The 12229-nt window shown below is 37.4% G+C and overlaps 2 long non-coding RNA genes across 2 annotated transcripts; both read left to right on the top strand.

Moving 5' to 3' along the window:
- The first annotated feature begins 625 nt into the window (after positions 1-625).
- Positions 626-2950, top strand: LOC117483650. Its single transcript, XR_004555996.1, has 3 exons — positions 626-680; positions 2554-2695; positions 2836-2950. It is a non-coding gene; the product is annotated as an uncharacterized LOC117483650 (long non-coding RNA).
- A 2123-nt stretch (positions 2951-5073) lies between these two features.
- LOC117483655 lies at positions 5074-7312 on the top strand. Its single transcript, XR_004555997.1, has 3 exons — positions 5074-5142; positions 6873-6925; positions 7014-7312. It is a non-coding gene; the product is annotated as an uncharacterized LOC117483655 (long non-coding RNA).
- The last annotated feature ends 4917 nt before the right edge of the window (positions 7313-12229 follow it).

Genomic DNA, 12229 nt, shown 5'->3' with positions numbered 1-12229 from the left:
AGGTGCACTGCCGTCAGAGCACAACAGGAGTGGAGTGCACCAGCTGGGCGTAAAAAAGGAGATCTTAACTGTAAGGTCTGGCTTAGCTACATCCAATTTATGGCGCATTTCCACTACAGCGCGGAGCTCGCTTTAAGCGTGCCGTGCCCGGCACGTTTTTGGTTGCATTTCCACTTGGCGTAGTTCCGGCTAGTGGGTACTATTTTAGTTTTTCTGGCCCCATAAAATCGAGGTTCTTTCCGGGCCAACAACCAGGCTGAGTCGGGCTGATGTAGAGAGAGAATCGCTGGCAAGGGGGCTACAACTACAACAAAATGAACATATTTGACCGTGATTTAATTGTTATACACGTTTCAAAATGATGCCGAAGTAACAACATACTGATACCGGTTAGTAAAAACCATGAATTAATGCTTTGACAAGTCTGCAGACAGACGGCAGGCGAAAAACCTTTTAAAATGCGTGTTTTCTAAATGGAGATTCTTTTTACCCCAAGAGATGTTATTGTTAACCATGCTTTGGTATATTAAACTTAGCCTGTTCTCTGTTTTATTTTTTAGCAATAGGAAGGATGACACAAAGGAGCAGGAGAAAGACTCCTGAACAGGATGCAATAGACCATATAATTCTGGGCAGAGACAAACCCTTCCTAGAGGCCAGGTTCATCAATACGTTTAAAGGTAAGCTATTTATCTCATACAGTATGTAGTATCAAAGACCGTATAGCATTGTTTCATCAATATGGTGGAACTGGGCACACAGGGAACCCTGACCTTTTAGCCATTGCTCTTAGGCCATCAGCCTCACGTATTTTCAACAATGTACGTTTTCAGGAAATGTCTTTAAAATGTGTGCTCCTCTCATTGAAAAACAACACTGTATATCAAATCAATTGTGTCCTAAACTGCCAGACACCCGCTGTGTTTAGAGATGCTTTGACTACACTTTTGGGGAGGTTTCACAGAGCCTCTCCTCAGTGCAAGGGTTTTTTGGCAGGGTTAGCAAACTACCCGGCCCTTATTATTATATCATGAAGCCTTTTTAACCATGCATATGATCATTTATTGAAATCAAATGTGTACAACAGAACTTATGATAGCACAACATTGTCTATCCTCTCAATGTAGCCTCTTAATTATGACAGTGCACAATAATGGTACTTTTAACTTTAAAATATAACATTTGTGTTGACATTTTACATTTTATTTTGTATATGTTTATACATATGGCAACAAAGTACTATTGCTTTACAAGTATTTTCTAATATGTTGCAACATCTAATCTGAACATTAGATGGAACATGCTGATTAAAACAGTGCTCTGATTATTTTCAATGAAATTCAATTTAAAATAATGTGTCACTTCATACCAGTAAATAATCGTGAACTCACCCCTGGATATAGTCAAATCACAGCTACCCTCAACCCTAGCAGTGTTGGCATCACTATGTTAAGCGTTTCAAAGTACTGTTAACCAACACCTTTTGCATATCACTGTGGAGCTTTATTGGAGAAAGGAGTGCGTGCTGATCAAACAATTTGACTCCGTATTTACCTGCAAGGCACTTTACATGTCAGAGGCTAACTTGGATGAAGCTTATGTGTGGATAGCAGTGTTAGGCATTATTAGAAGTATTCGATGTTCTCGCGTCCAGGAGAGGAGCTTAGAATGAAGAGACTAATGGAGTCTCCGAAAAGGTTCAAATTGGTGAGTTTAATTAAATGGCACGATGATACAACAAGCAGAGGGTAGGGAAAAGACAAAGCAGGTGATGTCTCTCGTGGAGCTCCAGCGAACAAAAGGTCTCGTCTTCTCCTTCCCGATCTCCTTTATCTTCTTCTCGTTCCCTCCTGCTGTGTAGATAGGGGGTACGCCCTCCTCAGTCTTCGACATCGCGTAATACAGAGGCCTTTGACATTCTGTATTCCCTGCCTACTTCCTTAAGCCTTTTCTCCTCATCTCTTTCATGACTTTCTATTTAATACCTTATAAACAGCTGTAGGTTAGTTTAAAACATTGTTCGCGACATGTAACATACTGACCGGATATGAAGGATTTTCAGAATAAAGGCTTGGCATTGAGACTTTGAGAACTTCCGGGTTTTTTCACAATAAAACAGCTTTTAAAACTGACGATATATTTTAGACTAATTATGCTATTAACATTGATTTTAATTTCTAACAATCCCTCCTTTCACACCTTTTAAGGTGTGAACACAATACTGAAATTAATGAGTTCTTCATCTGTAAACATTGATTTTAAATTTCTAACAATCCCTCCTTTCACACCTTTTAAGGTGTGAACATAATACTGAAATTAATGAGTTCTTCATCTGAACTTTGCATAGTACATAACTCATATCAAAAACATACAATCAGAATGGAATGGTTTAAATAACCGTCATTAAAATACGAAAATACAACAAAAAATAAAAAAATACTTTGGCTGGTATTAAACCTTGATTTTAATTTACAGCATCTAACACACTCATGGCAAATATTTACAAATAATTGGGTATAGGTAAATGTTAATGCATTTTTTTTGCTATTGTAGGACGTGGTGTTTTTACACGGGAATATATTGCACCGTCAACTTTTGTGGTGGAGTACCGTGGAATATTGGGTGTAAGTGAAGATCTAGATGTCAAAAATAACATCTTCTTATTCGATTTCATCTGGTCTGGAATGCACTTTTGGTGAGTTTGCTGCTTATTGATTACCTCAAATGGATAATTGACCATTACCAGATTTATGTGTTTCCTAGTGACTTCTTGTATGAATTCAGTGCTTTTCTGTCATGATACATGATGTTGTATCTGGACTATTTGTCTTGCAGTATTAATGCTTCAAAAGAGGATGGAACACTTGGACGTCTTGCAAATGATAATCACAGGAATCCAAACTGCAGAGTGAAAAAAATCGTTGTCAAGGGAACCCCACACTTGTGCCTATTTGCTGTAAAGGAAATATTCCCAGAGGAGGAGTTAACTTACAACTATGGGGATTCTGCTTGGCCCTGGCGCTTAAAGGTGAGGTTATGTTCTCTATAGGACATTGCTTAACTGACAGGGAAAAAGTGTTGCATTGTTCTTCATGGTACTACCACTCAGCTCAGTTAAGCATATTTAATTTATTTCAGCAAAAAATGTGCAGGCCTACTGTAGGGACAGCAGTCCTTGTAAGGACAGAGGATTTTAAAACCTGTTGACATGACTAGACATTAGATCATTGCCTTCATCCAGCATGTGCACACCTCCATAACTGTTAAACCTTTGCAGCACACACGTCAGATCAAACCACTACCACGGTGACAACAATGTCTTTTGTTTGTGCTACAATTTCAGGTTCCCCGGGAAGTAGCTTCTAACCCTGAGCCCGAGAGAGATCCTCCGTTGTCCCCACAAACCAAAATGGCAAGTTGTACTTCATATCACAATCACTTTCTGTGTTGGGCTGTAGAGGGAAACAATACATGTAAACTGGGCCTGTGACAGTATTGTACTTTTCTTAATGCTGTGAAAGATTAGTCACATTCCAGAAACTGAAACATATTATGTGTCTCTATATTATTTAAGCCATAGTTTGTTGACTGTTATTTACTGCACCATGAAAAGATAAATGCTCAGTAACAGTTAGTAGTCGTATTTGGAACAGAGGAGCAGCGCTACCATGGCATTCATGAAACAAAATGAGGATGCCAACTTGTAATATGGTTAAAATTACAGTCCTACTGTGCTAATCAGCTTTCTTCCTGGGATGAGATATGCTGATGGCTGCTGCACACATAGCATGCTAACAGTCAATGTGTTAGTAGATTTTTTATCAATTATTGCTCTGTGATAAATTGCTTTTAGGCCCTAACATGTTATTTAGGGGCTAATAATGTCTTTTTATTTTCATTGCTGGCTAATGAATTGGATAAAGTCGTGTTAATGTTCAGATGTGTGTCCCATTGATAGATGAATGGAAATGAGTCGATAATGTTTTAAAGTCGTGCCTATCTTTCACTTATTTACAGGAAGTATGTGGTGGGACACGAGAGGCTGGGACCGAACTTCATACAACTACAAACGCATCAGGGGACACGATGGTAAGTTTCTATGTATTGTTTTTCCATACATTGTTGCGTGTCGCTGACTGGAATAGATTGAAGCTGTTTTACCAGGACTATTGTCTTGGTAAGGGGGCTCCGTTTCCCCATACTTTGGGTCACATTGAAACGGGTTAAATGTTATACTACACACAAAGATGAAGGCCGTCTGGTCACAGGGTGTCTTGTAGGGACAGCAGTCCTTGTAAGGACAGAGGATTTTAACAGGAGTTAAAAATGACAGCATTGAAAGGTTTCTGTATAATGTTATACTACACACAAAGATGAAGGCCGTCTGGTCACAGGGTGTCTTGTAGGGACAGCAGTCCTTGTAAGGACAGATGATTTACAACCTGTTGACATGACTAGACATTAGATCATTGCCTTCATCCAGCATGTGCACACCTCCATAACTGTTAAACCTTTGCAGCACACAAGTCAGATCAAACCACTACCACGGTGACAACAATGTCTTTTGTTTGTGCTACAATTTCAGGCTCCCCGGGAAGTAGCTTCTAACCCTGAGCCCGAGAGAGATCCTCCGTTGTCCCCACAAACCAAAATGGCAAGTTGTACTTCATAATACTCTATCACCATTGTTTTTTCACACACTGGTAAAGGGACGAATCTTTGTCACATATATGGCAAACAAGTTGGATATCTGTCAGCTTGTTAGCGTTGATGACGCCTTGACCTAAGATACACAATTTAGGCAGGACATACTTTCAATACTACTTCAACTGCTCTTAGTCAGATGCTAATAAGAGTTTTTCAAAATGAAGAGTACAATTTGTGTTTTTTATAAAATAAGGTGTCCGAGCAGACAACCTTATTGTTTTTCATTGTCATAAGGTTTATGTCCTAAAAGTATCTGGGTCACATTTCACACTCAAACAAAATAAATATATATGTTATTTTAAGTGTGTTTATGTTCAATTTTTGATCCACAGTGTCATCATGAACTCACCAGTGCAGTTATTTCCGCTTTGGATAATTGTCATGATTGCAGAGGACCTGTCTCAAGCCTCAAATGGATTGGTTTTACGTGTAAATGTAAGTACCTGTCAAACAACACCGTTTTATTTTTTACTCTGAGATGATAAACATTTCGATAAAACAAACTTAATTTCAAATACTTAACTTAGATTCTAAATTACTTACTTTCTTCTTTGTTATATAGTGAAATCAGGGATGCAAACTTGTCACCTTTCGGCGAAATTCGCCGTTTTGATTCCAAAATAGGTCGTTTGTGTGATTCATGTAGATCTGCAATAAAAATATTTTTGGGGTATGGGGGGGGGTCTGGGACCCGGAGTAATCTGTGGCCGCGAGCTGTTATGTGCCATCATGACACGCATGGTGTTCTTTTTTTATATATTATAATGAAGCGCGAGCACAAGTCTTCCTGCCTGTCAGCTCTGCTCATGGATGTATAATAAGGCTCTGCTGCTCCGGGATGAGGGTCTAGCTTCAGCAGCTACATTACCTACGGTGCGTTCGTTAATATTAACTGTGCGGTCCAGAGTCACTGTGGCACAGACTGGACCGCTGGTTAGAACGGGGTGTTCAGAGCAGAGCTCCCTGTCGGAGCGGCAGAGCGTGATGTGCACTGAAAAGTGTTTCTGTCGCAATATTATTTAATGAATCGTTGAGATAGCTAACTAGCATACATTGTCACTATCTGCTAACGTTAGCTTTAGCCTTCGTTTTCAAATAGTTTCTTTCATAGCCTATAAACGGAGGTGGTATAAGTATCTTGTTCTTGAGTACAAGTAGAAGTACTCAGATCTTGTTCTTGAGTAAAAGTTGAAGTACTCAGGTCTTGTACTTGAGTACAAGTAGAAGTACTCAGATCTTGTTCTTGAGTAAAAGTAGAAGTACTCAGATCTTGTACTTGAGTAAAAGTAGAAGTACCAGAGTGTAGGAATACTCTGTTACAGTAAAAGTCCTGCATTCAAAATGTTCCTCAAGTAAAAGTAGAAAAGTATTATCATCAAAATATAGTTAAAGTAGCGACAGCAAAAGTAGTCATTGTGCAGATTGGTCCATTTCAGAATAATATATATGATATGTTTTATAATGATTGATCATGAAAGTGTTCTCAAAGCTGGTAAAGGTGCAGCTAGTTTGAATGACTTTGTATACTGCAGGGTAGCTTGTGAATTGACTCCAGGTGGAACTAAAGTCTGATTTAACACTTGATTATATTTCACATCATTCATCCACATCTGTAAAGTAACTAAAGGTATTAAATACATGTAGTGGAGGAAAAGTACACCATTTACCTCTGAACTGTAGTGAAGAAGAAGAACAAAGTAGCAAAACATTGAAATACTTAAATAAAGTACAAGTATCTCAAAATTGTACCCAAGTATAGTACTTGTTGAGTTTATGAACTTAGTTACTTTACACCACTGGCTATAAAGATAGAAAGACAGCCTTGCACAGGCATGAAAATACATTTTCAAAATGCTTAACAGTCCTGCCAAAATTATAAACTGACTGCTACACAATTAAAATAAATGCTTAAATATATTTCTATTAGATGTGACCCTTTGGCGTTTCTGTTATTATTAACTGCTGCTTTAGTTGTTCTGACTGCTAAAATCCTCTGTTATTCCTCATTTTAAAGCCGATATTCCGTGGGGTCGGGGGGCTCGGATCCTTGTCACCTTTTTCATACCTGATGAGTTTGCATCCCTGGAAATGCACAGTGATTAAGTGTTAAAATAATGCTCAAGAAATGTTACCAGTACATTTTTCTTGTGTAATTGTGTTTTTAGTATGTTCAACCTCATGGCACAAAACCTGCTTCATCAAGAACAACGAGTCACCGGTACGTAATGTGTTTATATAAATATCTGATTTCTTTGGATAATGAAAAAAATACAAACTTGGTGTTCCTTTATTTATTTTTTTTAAAGATGAAGGACATCTGCCTTTCCAGTAATGAAGGTTCCGTCAGTGATAAAGACTACATTCCTGAAACGGCGTCTAGCAGCGATGGATCCAGCGTCGATGAAGACTGCCCACCTGACTCTGAAGCAAATACTGATTGGGATCATCTCATTGCCACCATCAGGGATTCAAAGCCACCCCATTGTAAGACTGCACCAACTGTCTCTACAAAGAACTATGTTGAACACCAAGACACGGCTGCTACTACCTCTGACAAATTCCAACTTCATGAAGATTTCATCCCTGATATGGCATCCAGTTCTGAAACAATTGAGAGTATTGCAAATCCCAAAGACTCTTCTTGCACCCTCAAAAATTACTGTTATGTTTGCAGTAAACCTCAATCTAAGATTGCTCGTCACTTTAAGAAGCATGAGAAAGAACAACCTGAAATTGCTGAAGCATTTATGTTCCCTAAATACTCTAAAGAGAGAAAACGGTTACTAGAAAAGCTGCGAAACAAAGGTAATTACCAACATAACCAAGAGACAATGCAGAATCAAAGCGGACCACTGAAACTAAAACGAAGACCACGAAGATCAAATGTCTCACTGGATGCCAAAAAATATGTGCACTGTGTATATTGTAAAGGCATGTTTGTCCGCAAAGAACTTTGGCGCCACATGCGTAGATGTCCTTCAAAGACCGTCTCAGACACTGAAGCAACTGGTAGGGCCAAAGTCCTAGTTCTGGCTGATATTGCGGAGTCAACTTTCTCCTAAGCAATTTCTCCTGTTTTGTGGAAGATCCTTGGAAATATGAAGCAAGATGAAGTAACATCAGTTTCACGGAATGATTTCCTCATACTGCAACTGGCTCAGTCACTCTACAATAAACATGGTAATGATTCGACAAAATTTGAATATATCAGACAGAAAGTCCGTAAAATGGGCAGGCTCTTAATGAGCTTGAGAAGCAAATGTTCCTTATTCAGTTTTGAAGATGCTGTAAAACCAAACAACTTTTACAAAGTTATTGAGGCAGTCAGAGATGTCGCTGGTTACGATGAGGAGAAGCACTGCTACCACATACCAAGTCTGGCTCTGAAATTAGGACATTCACTCAAGAAGATTGGCAGTATTATTCTTTGTAGAGCCATTGCTGCAGAAGATGAATTGATGATCAAAGCATCAGAGCGTTTCACACAACTGTGCACTAAAGAATGGAATGAACTTATCTCCCACACTGCTCTTGCTACTTTGACCAAGTCGAAGTTTAACAAACCGTGTACAATACCTTTTACAAAGGATGTGCAGCTCCTCCACCAGTACCTGGAGAAGAAATCAGCTACTGCTATGGAGAACCTTCAAAAGAACGAGACTTCACAGAGTTATGCAGAACTAGCCAGAGTTACACTAGCTCAAATCATTATCTTCAACAGACGCCGTGCAGGAGAGGTCTCAAAAATGACACTTGAAGCATTCATGAAAAGAGACCAGACTGAGCTTCATGAGGACATTGCTGTTGGCCTCTCGCCATTCGAACAAAAGCTGGCCAAGCATTTCAGTAGGGTAGAAATAATGGGCAAAAGAGGAAGGAAAGTTGCCATCTTGTTAAACCCTGAAGTTGTCAGTGCCACAACACTCCTTGCTGACAAAAGAGACTTGTGTAATGTGCACAAGGACAACCCTTTCCTATTTGGAAGATCACAGTGCCCCTCCACCAGCTTCTACAGGGGACAGGACTGCATCAGGCTTTTTGCACGTCAGTGTGGTGCAAAAAATCCGGAGTATCTCACGTCTACACAACTTCGCAAGCATGTTGCAACATTGTCCCAGATTCTTAACCTTAAGAACAATGAGCTAGACCAACTAGCCAACTTCTTGGGCCATGACATACGGGTCCATCGAGACTTTTATCGACTGCCAGAGGCAACTATTGAGATTGCAAAAATCTCAAAGCTTCTACTGGCGATGGAGAAAGGATCTTTGGCTGCATATCAAGGAAAATCTCTTGACGAGATTGAGATTGAAGGTATGTGCTCAATTTATGTATTATTATTACTACTTATGATAATATTATTATTAAAATGATAATAATACAAAGCCTTTTCAATAGATATCTTCAAATACTTTTACAAAGTGCATTACAAAAACAATATTATTTCTACAACAACATTCAGAAAATATATAACTACACGAGGAAATTGACTAAAAGGACGGGAAATTAAAATTGGACAAATCAACTCAGGTAAATTATACATAAATATATTGATTTGTGTTTTTCAGATGAGTTGGAACCAGATCTGGAAGAAGTTCAAAGGGAAAACATTGATGGAGACGATGATGAAGATGATGGAGACATGGAACATGATGGAGACATGGAACATGATGGAGATGAGGAAAAAGATGGAGACAATGAAGAGCCAGATCCTGCACATGGAGTAAGGGGTATGTAACACAGATGTTCTTTTTCAGTATATGTGTGTAATGGTACAGATTTGGGAGAGTACCTTTTTTATAGGACAATATCTAGCAATTAAGGGCTGCCCACTGTAGAGCCATCTTGTTGCTTTATTGGCACCACAAAATCAGTGACATTTCTAGCACATCACTCTTCCGACATGAAAAAAGGTGTACAGTAATCACCTTAAAAAGGCACAACAGTTACCACAATTAGGTCTCCTGGAGTAGGTCATATGGTGTGGTAAAGTTTAAAATCTAATTGCAATCATATAAGCCAGGGTTACTTTTTACTTGTGGTCAAACAGAAAAAATCTTTGAAATTGTCCTCCATTAAATCTGTAGACTCAGTTACTATCTCTACCATCTAAAGCTTGCCTGTTTTCTAATTATTTTCACCAGAAATGCGAGGAATAAAGAGTCCTGATGAAGTGTCCTCCAACTCTCAAGGTAATGTGTGGAAGGGCCTTAGATTGTCTTTTTGTTATTTCACTGTGTTGGGGGCATACATATAGGTTACATATACTGTGTAGGTTGTGCCTATTTTGGTTGATGAAAAAACATGTTACCATTTCTGTTATGTTACTACTACAATGTTTCTTGGATAAAGAGACTAGTTTAATTACAGATTTTCCCCCTCCAGCTATCAATACAAATAATATTGTAGTATTTAGTATATGCTGTTGCATTAGCTAAATCTGTTTATTTTTCATGCTAAGAAACTTCAAATATGTGAATTGCCTTGTTGATATATATAGTATATTTCAAGATTGTTTTTTTATTAGGAAAAAGAAAAAATGCGGATTTGACTCAGCATGAAGCCTACCATTCCAAAGGTAATGTAAATGTGCATGGAACATTTTAATTATTGATTTCAAAGGAAAAAGAGGCATTGAATATTATTTTTGAAATGAGATTCAAGCACCATTTGCATTAGAAACATGTTTTGCAGTCTGGCAGCTCTAAATTCTAACATGACACATGCCATGGTGGCACAAATTTAAATGAATGAATGATAAACTGCAGCCTTCTCTGTCAGAGATGTTTGTTTTGTTTTTTTATATATATATATATAAATATAAAAAACAGGAATTATCATAAACCAAACAAGGCAAGAAATACAAATAGCTGAAAGAGGCCAGAGCACAAAAATCCAATCTGCTCGTATACAAATAACAGTGTGAATGGCCCAGGTTTTGGATGATTTGCCTGCAGTTGGAGCAAATGTTATTGTCTCGTCAGATTTGAAATGGTCAGACACCAAAATAAAGTTAAACTAGGTGAAGTTTAAGTTTTGCTTTTTTTCCTCGGAAAAAGATTAATCCAATCCAGGAAGAGGCCATGAGTTCAGAAGGTATATTGAGATGCCAGTAGGATACATTTTGACTGTAAACAATACGTTTTTTTAGCAACATTTTAAGAGTTTGTTCTCATTGATAATTGTAAACATGTACAAAAAAAAAAAAACTGATAGCACCATAGAGAAGAATAAGCTTATCTAAAAACTATTATTTTACATCAACATTGATTCTTTTTTTACAGGGTCCAGTTCAGTTACAGCTTTTGTTCTGTTTATATATTTTGAATAATATAAATTCAATTGGCTTTCAAAATTAAGTTCCCCACAAATAACTTTGAGTCTGTATAAGCTATTCTAATAAAAGCATTTCTGGTTTACTTTAGGAAAAACAAATCAGTTGGACACCCAGGGTGAGGTCACCAGCTCCAAAGGTAGGACTCCACATATTCATTACTTTATTTTCAAGGGGCTTATCCTTTAAGGGTGCAGTTACAACCCAAAAAGGATCCAATTTAATATACTACATGTAATATGTTTCTGGTTTCACCAATGATGTAAGTTATGTTGGTGTTTCTTCATTTAAAATCTGATCTGCTCTTGTCATTTTGACTAGCCACTTCTGATTAATTAAACCAATAATTAAAGCAGTGTAATGCTGTAAATTGATAAATGTCGCATTTATAGAGAAGAGTAAACATTTTTCACTAAACAACTCAAAATACACCTTTTTATTGCCACTTCAACCTCTTCTCATACCCACTGTACCTGGATAGCTAGTCAAGAGAACACGGTAGTAACCCCCCTCCTAATTAACAATGTACCCCATGTAATTTTTATATATTTTTTTTATATATATATATATATATATATATATATATATATATATATATATATATATATATATAGCAATTACAAAGATTGAAGTCCAATGTTTTTCTGTACCTAAAGGCATCAGAATCTGAGTATCAGATTCAATTTGGGTTTATAGCCGAGCAAATGTACACCTACAAATAATTTATAAACATTGAAAACAAGCTTGGTTAATACTACTCAAGTGTGTTGACCAAAATTAAACTTCTTTTGAGTTTCTTTCTTTTGAACACTGGAAAATGATTTTCTTTATTGTGTTTTTGAAAGTATACTGTTAACACCTTTTAAATGATTAGTATTAGGAATTTTGCAAAGTATATTTACAGAGCACTATACTTAGAATTCAGTTGGGGACATGATTTTGTCTGCATAAAGCTCTAGGTTTTTAATATATTTTAATTAAGGTACAACTAACAAACCCCATACATGTTTCTATTGAATGTATACGTGTTTAATCTAAATGTAATGGTTTTTTTCTACACATTATGAAAATGACATTCTTTTTCTCATGATTTGCAGCAGTCCACCAAGGAAGATCTGTGAAAAGACCATGGAGCAAAAATGAAGTTAATGCTGTATTGAAACACTTCAAAGCACACATTACAAAGGG

The sequence above is a fragment of the Trematomus bernacchii genome, unplaced genomic scaffold (genome assembly GCF_902827165.1).
Source record: "Trematomus bernacchii unplaced genomic scaffold, fTreBer1.1, whole genome shotgun sequence".
Lineage (NCBI taxonomy): Eukaryota > Metazoa > Chordata > Actinopteri > Perciformes > Nototheniidae > Trematomus > Trematomus bernacchii.
The sequence above is the reverse complement of the archived record's forward strand: the minus strand, read 5'-3'. Positions and strand labels throughout refer to the sequence as shown.